The sequence below is a fragment of the Podarcis raffonei genome, chromosome 14 (assembly GCF_027172205.1).
Source record: "Podarcis raffonei isolate rPodRaf1 chromosome 14, rPodRaf1.pri, whole genome shotgun sequence".
In the NCBI taxonomy this organism is placed as follows: domain Eukaryota; kingdom Metazoa; phylum Chordata; class Lepidosauria; order Squamata; family Lacertidae; genus Podarcis; species Podarcis raffonei.
In genome coordinates, this window is record NC_070615.1 from 35,319,529 (window position 1) to 35,327,892 (window position 8,364).

Below are 8,364 nucleotides of genomic sequence, written 5' to 3' on the forward strand. Positions count from 1 at the left end.
AGGCAAGAATCATAGAGTCACAGAGCTGGAAGGGACCCCAAGGGCCATCTAGCCGAACCGCCTGAAATGCAGGAACCTCAGCTACATCATTCATGACCGATGGCCATAGAACTTCTGCTTATAAACCTCCAAGGAAGGAGAGTCCACCACCTTCCAGTGAAGTCCATTCCACTGTCGAGCAGCTATTACTGCCAAAAAGTTCTTACTGATGTCTAGTCAGAATCTCCTTTCTTGTAGCTTGAATCCATTGATTTGGGACCTGCCCTCCAGAGCAGGAGAAAACAAGTTTGTTCCCTCTTGACAGCCCTTTAGATATTTGAAAATGTTTTATCACATGTGGTGGACATGCGAGAAAATAAAATCATTTTGGGAGTTGATTTATAACGAATTGAAAAAGATGTTTAAATGTACCTTTCCCAAAAAGCTGGAAGCCTTTTTGCTAGGCTTGATGGGAGAGGAAATTGCAAAGATGGACCAAAGACTGTTTATGTATGCAACAACCGCGGCGAGAACTTTATTAGCCGAAAATTGGAAATCACAGGTATTATCGACGTTGGAGGAGTGGCAGAAGAAGATGATGGACTATGCAGAATTAGCAAAACTGACCTGTAGGATCCGAAACCAGGATGAATCAAAATTCCAAAGAGACTGGAGTAAACGTATTGACTATATAAATAATAACTGTAGAAGTTTGAAAACACTAGCAGGATTGAAATAAATCTTACGACATGGACTTGAAATAACCAGGAAACTGTGGATTTAGATTGGAAATAGAATACCTGTTGGCGGGAGGGAGGGAAGTCACTGCTCAGCAGAGTGGAGGGAAAGAGGTGTGTAAATGGATGTTGAAATTTACTGGTTTTTGTTTAAAATGAAAATTTAATAAAAATGTATTCAAAAAATAAATAGATATTTGGAAATGTACCCAATTCCCTCAACCATTCCTCATAAGGCTTGGTTTCCAGACCCTTGATCATGGGGAGTTCAGTAAGATGTAAAGCACTTTCTCTGGGTGGGTTGCCTGACTGGTGTCACAAAGGAAAGGCTGTAGCTTAGTGTTAGAGCAACTGCTTTGCATGTGGCAAATGCCAGGTTCAATCCCTGGTGTCTCCAGGTAGGACTGGAGAGAAAGACTCCAGGAAAGCTGTGGCCAGGCAAGGTAGGCAAAGCTGAGCCAGATGGACCAATGGCCTGACTCAGTATAAGGCAGAGTCCCATGCTTCTATTTAATTCAGCCCTATCTTCAGAACCATGAGGACTGGGAGCTTACTCTGTTTGTTGCAGGCAGGCCATAGGGCAGCACTAGAGCACATATTCTGCATGCAAGGGGTTTGAGCCTGGATAGCTCAGCTGGTTAGAGAGTGGTGCTGATAACACCAAGGTTGCAGGTTTGATCCCTGTATGCGACAGCTGCATAGTCCTGCATTGCAGTCGGTTGGACAGATGATCCTCAAGTTCCCTTCCAGCTCTAGGATTCTATGGTTCCCGGTTCAATCCCCAGGAAGGACTAAAAATGATTCCCCTCCTGAACCTCTGAAGAACCTCTGCCAACCAGTGTGGACAGAGGTGGATGGACCAACAGTCAGACTCAGTATCATGCAGCTTCTTATGCACACTGGATGCATCTGTAGCTCAATGACTGGCCCCAGGTTCAAATCATGGCATCCCCAGGCAGGGCTGCAAATTTATGAGGATTAAATCCCTGGGGTGTTGCTGCCAGTCAGTGTAGACCATGCTGAACTAGATGGACCAATATTCTGACTCCGTTTAAGGCAGCTTCCTATGTTCTGACTTGGTTTTAGGGAAGGGTGGTAGTTCAGGAGTAGAGCATCCCCTTTGAGTGCAGGTTTCAATCCTCAGCATCTCCAGGTAGGGCTGGGAGAGACTCTTGGTCTGAACTGCTGGGGAGCTGCTGCCAGTCAGTGCGGGCAGTACTGAGCCAGATGGCTGAAGGGTCTGGCTCAGTCCAAGGCAGCTTCCTATGTTCCTGAACAAGTAGCAGGAAATCACCCACAGCTCCTTGTCACTAATAATTGCCTCTCCTTTGTCTTCCAAGGAAGGTGACCTTGAGGCTATATCTGCTGAAGCTTCTTCATTTTGTTCTCCTCCACATGCAAGCTGCTCTCAAGTCCTTGGGGGAAAGAAATAAGATTCGGTCCAAATTTAAAGGCAAACCCACCCAATTCACAGTCACACTTTAAATTTCACGCATCTCTGAATTTTGCAGTGCGTTTCTCCAGCCACATAACACATACAGAAAGGCATATACCTGGTTAAAATGTTTGTAAAAATGCATGTATTAGTGGAAATAGCTTGCAGAAATGTGTTATATTAGGGAAATTGCTTTGCAAAAATGTGTTTATTGGGGAAAATGGCATGCAAAATGGTGTGTATTAGGACAGATTCAATAAAATGCTGATGAATTTTTGTGAGGACTATAAAAAAATGTGAACTGATGCAAAATGTGGAAAAATTGGACCCAAGATTCATATATATATATATATATATATATATATATATATATATATATATTCTAAATTACATTTCAAAATATTTATTTAAACAACCTTAAATCAATGACTTCCCTGCTTCTCCTTCCATGGTTCATTTTGCATACCATACATCCCTGCATATTTTACATGAGCTAAACCATTCAGTAATCCAATGTTACATCCATCAAATCTTATTTACACTGTTGAATTTATCTTAATGCCACCAGCATTAAGATGAACACATTAAATGAACACAATTTTCACCCATAGTAAACATTTTCCAGTCTTCTTTAAATGTGCCTTCTTCTTCTCTTCTTCTATATGTTAAATCTGCAGGCTGTGCATATTCCAGTAAGATTCAAAAAATGAGAAACTGGAATTGTCTGGCTCACAGTCGAAAAAGGGATGACACAAAAGGTAAAAAGGATGGGCAGGGTAGAGGAAAACAAGCAAACTGAAATCTGCATCTGAGTTACTACAGGCCGGGTATTCTAACAATCTAATTTAGGAAAGGAAAAAGAGCAAAAGCATTCAGCAATGTACCTTTTAGCCACCTCAGTTTTCCACACCACAGCTGCTCAGATAAGAGCTATAGATTATATGAACTTATTAGTGGCTAAACGTATTGGTGGGAGGCTAGAAGATAGCCTTCGCCAGGTGAGTGAGGCCCACCTTCCCCTGCTAGAGACCTCCAGGCGCCTGGCTCTGCATCTTGCTGAGGAAAGGTGAGAGCAGGTCACAAGTGTGCAAACAGCAGGAGATGCTCTTTGCCCCTTTTTGGAGATGGCCTTCGGGGCACTGGCCACGGGGGAGAAATATGACCGCCGAGGATGTGTCGCTGCCTGGATAGGAACACATCAATAACATCCCTTTGTGGGGGAAACAGACAAAATAGCCTTAACAGATGGCACCAAGGTGGCTGTAATTCATTCTCCAGGGACGTCTGGACATTCAACAGCACTTAAAAAGGGCTGTCAGCCTGCAACTTGCCCTGACCAAGCAGGGCTGTAATTGCTATACAAGCTGGAATCTTCTTTTCTTTGGCGATCACTCGTAGCCGAGTAAGATTGTCTTCCATGAACACGGTCTTAACAGTGAGTCTGTAAGTGACTGTAGTGGCCAATTCTGGATCCACACATCTTTCCACAGTGGGGACATAGGTTTCCGGGTAGGAGTTGATCATGGTGAGGGTTTGCCAAGCATGCCTTCCTCTTAGAATGTTTCTCCCTTTTGTCCTGAGTTCGAGCGTCTTCAAAGTCTACGATACCTTTGGTAAAGGCTGTTCTCCAAGTGGAGCGCTCGCAGGCCAGTGTTTCCCAGTTGTCGGTGTTTATACTACATTTTTTTAGATTTGCCTTGAGAGAGTCTTTAAATGTCTTTCGTCGGCCACCAGCATTACACTTTCCATCTTTAAGTATCGCTTTGGAAGGTGATAATCAGGCATCCGCACAACATGACCGGTCCAACAAAGTTGATGTTGAAGAATCATTGCTTTGACACTGGCGATCTTTGCTTCTTCCAGTACACTGGCAATAGTTCGCCTGTCTTCCCAAGTGATGTGTCAAATTTTTCGGAGATACCGTTGATGGAATCTTCCGAGGAGCTGGAGATGGCGTTTATAAGTGGTCCATGTTTCACAAGCATATAGTAAGGTTGGTAGTACAGTAGCTTTGTAAACAAGCATTTTTGTTTCCTTGCGAATGTCCCAGTCCTCAAACACTGTGCACTTCAATCGGGAGAAAGCTGCACTCGCACAGCTCAGGCGAAGCTGAATTTTGGCATCAATGTTGGTCCTTGTGGAAAGATAACTGCCCAGGTAGGGGAAGTGACTGACATTTGGGATACAAGTTGGGATAAGCCTCTGGGAGCTCAGTCTGACCCATCAAAGAACTCACCACCAGCCTTCCAGTAGAAGCCGCCATCTATAGTTAAGGCAGCTCAGAGGCATCACCTCTCATGATGTTAGAAACTCAGATATATGAGCTGGGCACCCAATGGCACATTAAAGGTTATGGCCACCACAAGGGAATGTCTATTCACAGGGGGTTGGACTAGTGGGTTGGTCCCTTCCAACGCTACAGTTCTATGATCTCAACTATATTTCTTGACTGTAGCTTGCTCTTGCAACAATTCACTTGTCCCGTTATGCAAGAAGGAGAATTACACAGAGTGGAAATGAAAATGGAATTAACTATGGACTAAGGCAGAGGTTTTTAAACTGTGGTTGCTAGCCTGGTGCTCAGTAATCTCCACAGTCACAATTGGACCTGAGTCAGTAGCAACTTCACGTGCCTGGTGAATTTTGAACACTGCCCATGTGGCCCTGAAGGGCTCTTTAGACTCAAGAACATGACAGGTGAGTAAGAAGTGACATGGCAGACGTTTATGAAATTATATACACCATGGAGAAAGTGGATAGAGAAGTTTTTTCTAAACACTAGAACTTGTGGACATCAAACGAAGCTGAATATGGGAAGAGTCAGGAAAAATAAAAGAAAGTCCCTCCAAAGGAGGCAGTGATGGCCACTAACTTGGATGGCTTTGAAAGAGGATTGGACACATTCTTCACAGAGGATAAGGTTATTGATGGCTACTAGCCACGATGGCTATGCCTCCACTGGGAGTTGCAGGAGGAGAGAGTGCCTTTGTGTTTGGGTCCTGCTTGTGGGTTCCCCTGGCAGGATGCTGGACTAGGTGGGCCATTGGCCTGATCAATCAGGACTATTCTTTCTTACAAAGACAGAGGAGGAGGAGGAGGAGAGAGGGTTGCTGAAAAGCACATAGGAATGCTATCAGTTCCAGGACTTGGGGGAGCCAGGACCCTTTCCAGGACGAGGTGGGACATGCAAACATCAAGGCTTGTGCATTGTGCAAATGGCACCATGTTAGGGCCGTGGCCTCTCAGCTTTTTGGGTAACCTAGCAAATGCTCAGCCTTGGCACCATCTGGAGCCAGCCCTGCTCCCCAGAAAAGCTCAACTTTAGGGGGTGATCTCCTTAAAAAAAGCTCAAGAACTTTGGTGTATCTGCTAGAAAAAGCTCAACAATTTTGGCTGCCCCTCCCCCCATGGGAGGGAGGACCATTGGCCCATGTAGTTTAGCATTGTCTACACAATGGTTGACCACAGCGCATGGGCAGCCCTGCCTGGAGATGCTGGGGATTGAACCTGGGGGCTGGTTCTACCTGGAGGCATCTGCCCTACTTCCCAGGTCCCACATGCCCAGGGCAGAACAGTTCCTGGAATCTGTGTTGCGCTGCATTGCCCTGGAATCAGTGGAGGCTAGTGCATTAAGGATCATGGGACATTGGCCCACCAGGAAGCCCCCAGATGCCTGCCTCCTGATTTACAACCAGTCCAGGAGGTGGCAGCCCTGGCTCCCAGCTTCCTCTTGTAGAGCTCATCAGGGAGGAGGCAGAATGGGGACAAACCTAGCATTAGGTGGCTGCAGCTGCCATTGGCTCTGGCTCACCCTAATGTTGGGCTCCCTGCCTTCCATCCTATAGGCTCCTGCAGCCACCTCTGCCAGGCATGTTAGGGCAGTTCACGTTGTCTTGTTTAATTTGTGGGGCTTTCTGGGCCAACCTTCAGCCTCACTGTGGATTGCTGTCAGGGCTGCACTTTGGCCACGTGAGCTGAGCTCTGCCCTCTTAATCAACAGGGCTGTGTCCTCAGACACCGGCCTCTCGAGTGACAACAGCTCCAGGCTGCTGCGGGAACTGTATGTGCTAAGCCCGTCTTGGGAGGCAGCTGCTAGCAGGCTTTGGGCAAGGGGGGTAATGGCACAGAGATGGAACTGGTCCTGAAAACACAGCCATTAAACAATTAAGGATAATGAAATATAATTATAGGTACTCTGAGCAAGGAGTGCAGCACGGAGTAAACCTGTCAGAGGGATGGAAGCAAACAGCAGAAGCACGATCTGTTAAGTGTTATTATAGAGGATGCTTTTCCAGCCAGTGGGGGTATAGCTCAGTGGTAGAGCATTTGATTGCAGATCAAGAGGTCCCTGGTTCAAATCCAGGTGCCCCCTCTTTTCTTTTTTTGCTTTTTTTAAAAAACAAAGATCTGGAAAAACTCCTCTTAGCTAAGGCTCAACATTTACATTCCTCCCTTGGTTCGAATGGCATGTAACATTTAGAAATGCATCTTCAGGACAAAAGCACACATAACTATTTTCCAACACTCCCAAGGATTTGTTTTCCCCAGGAACGGTTCTGGGCTTTTAACACCAGTGCAAACCAATGCCTACTATATCACTGCAGGTCCATACCGCAGCAGGGCTGCCAACTTTCCAAGCAGTTATTGTAGCTGTGCCTTCAACAACATGCTGTTTTTCAAGAGAATCAGCCACATAAGGGTTTTGATTGCAGGGAGATAAACATGATCACCCACTAATGTCTCTCTACCTGTAGCTGCTGTGAAAGGCATTTCAAGAGGGGCCAAGGAAGGGCTGTAGCTCAGTGGCAGGGCTCAGGTTCAATTGCCAGCATCTCCACAGAGCGGTTCTCAACCTGTGGGTCCCCAGATGTTGTTGGACTACAACTCCCATCATCCCTGAGCTCTGGCCTTGCTAGCTAGGGGTGATGGGTGTTGTAGTTCAACAACATCTGGGGACCCACAGGTTGAGAAAGGCTGACAGTGTTTCCAACCATGGGTCTCCAGCTGTTTTGGGACTACAACTCCCATCAACTCTAGCTAGCAGGACCAGTGGTCAGGGATGATGGGATTTGTAGTCCAAAACAGCTGGAGACCAAAGGTTGGGAAACCTGGTTTAGAAAGACCTTTGTCCAAAACCCTGCAGAGCTGCTGCCAGTCAGTGCAGACAATACTGCCACAGGTACACCAATGGTCTGATGTGGTAGAAGGCAGCTAGAAGGTGCTGGCAACTCTACCATGTGGGTGGGCAGTTGCATTGCTAATGGCCACAGGTGATGGGAGTTGCAATTTTTTTCAAAAAAAAATGTTACTGAAGTACTTCCTGTACACAGGGTAGAGGGTTTTTTTATTTTTTACAACCAAGCGATATTTAAATTTTGTTAAATAAACAAATAAAATGTGGAGGGCCAAAGGTTCCCCACACCTGGTCCAACAGGGTAGGACTGCCAACTTTTGAACTGGCCTCTGTTGCTCTGTCCCTTTAACAAGCAGAGGCGGTTTTAGGGCAGTGCCACCGGTTCACCTGCACTCGTTGCGCAGCCAAGGAGGACACCTTTTCAAAGCCCGGCAAGCTTTCTCCACCTTGGAGAAAGTGGGGTGAGGGCATCAAATTCTGGGCGCCGTATCACCAAGGTGTATCCCCTGTAACAAGATCTTGCTTTGCTGGTGGGAATGTTTTGTTTTCCATGGCAAAGTTATATGTGGAGGCCACACCTTCGTTGCAGGAAAAGGAGCAAGTTAGGCTATTCTTTCCTTTCCCCTCCAATGATAAGCTCACCAACAGTACAAAGCAGCCAAGCTCATGACTCCTTCCAATTAACCACAATGGCACCAGTATCTGTGTCATTCCCTGGCGTTCCTCTCTCTGCCTCATCTCTGCATTCGTACCGGCCCCAGTAGACTGAAGGTTGCCGGATTCTGCTCCTGTGCCTTTAACCGCAGTTCGTTCTGTAGACATTCGCTGGTAATAATGCCTGCCTCCATGCTGCGATGAGCTCCACCTGCTGATTTCTGCAGGTTTAGTGGCTACTAAAGGCATAGCAGCAGGCTGGGCCTGCTTTTCTCATCAGCAGGTATCCCATCCCAAATTCCATCTGAGTATTTGCTTGAGCCGAATGGAAGGCAGTGATGGCTGATGATAGCAGTGTCTCAATATCAAGCTAACAAGTGGCATATGCAATTATAATGTGAATGAATCAGCATGTAAATTGCGGA

General features: G+C 46.2%; 1 non-coding gene across 1 annotated transcript; it reads left to right on the top strand.

Annotated features, from left to right (window-relative positions):
- Positions 1 to 6,451: 6,451 nt before the first annotated feature.
- Positions 6,452 to 6,523, top strand: TRNAC-GCA (transfer RNA cysteine (anticodon GCA)). The gene has a single exon. It is a non-coding gene; the product is annotated as a tRNA-Cys (tRNA).
- The last annotated feature ends 1,841 nt before the right edge of the window (positions 6,524 to 8,364 follow it).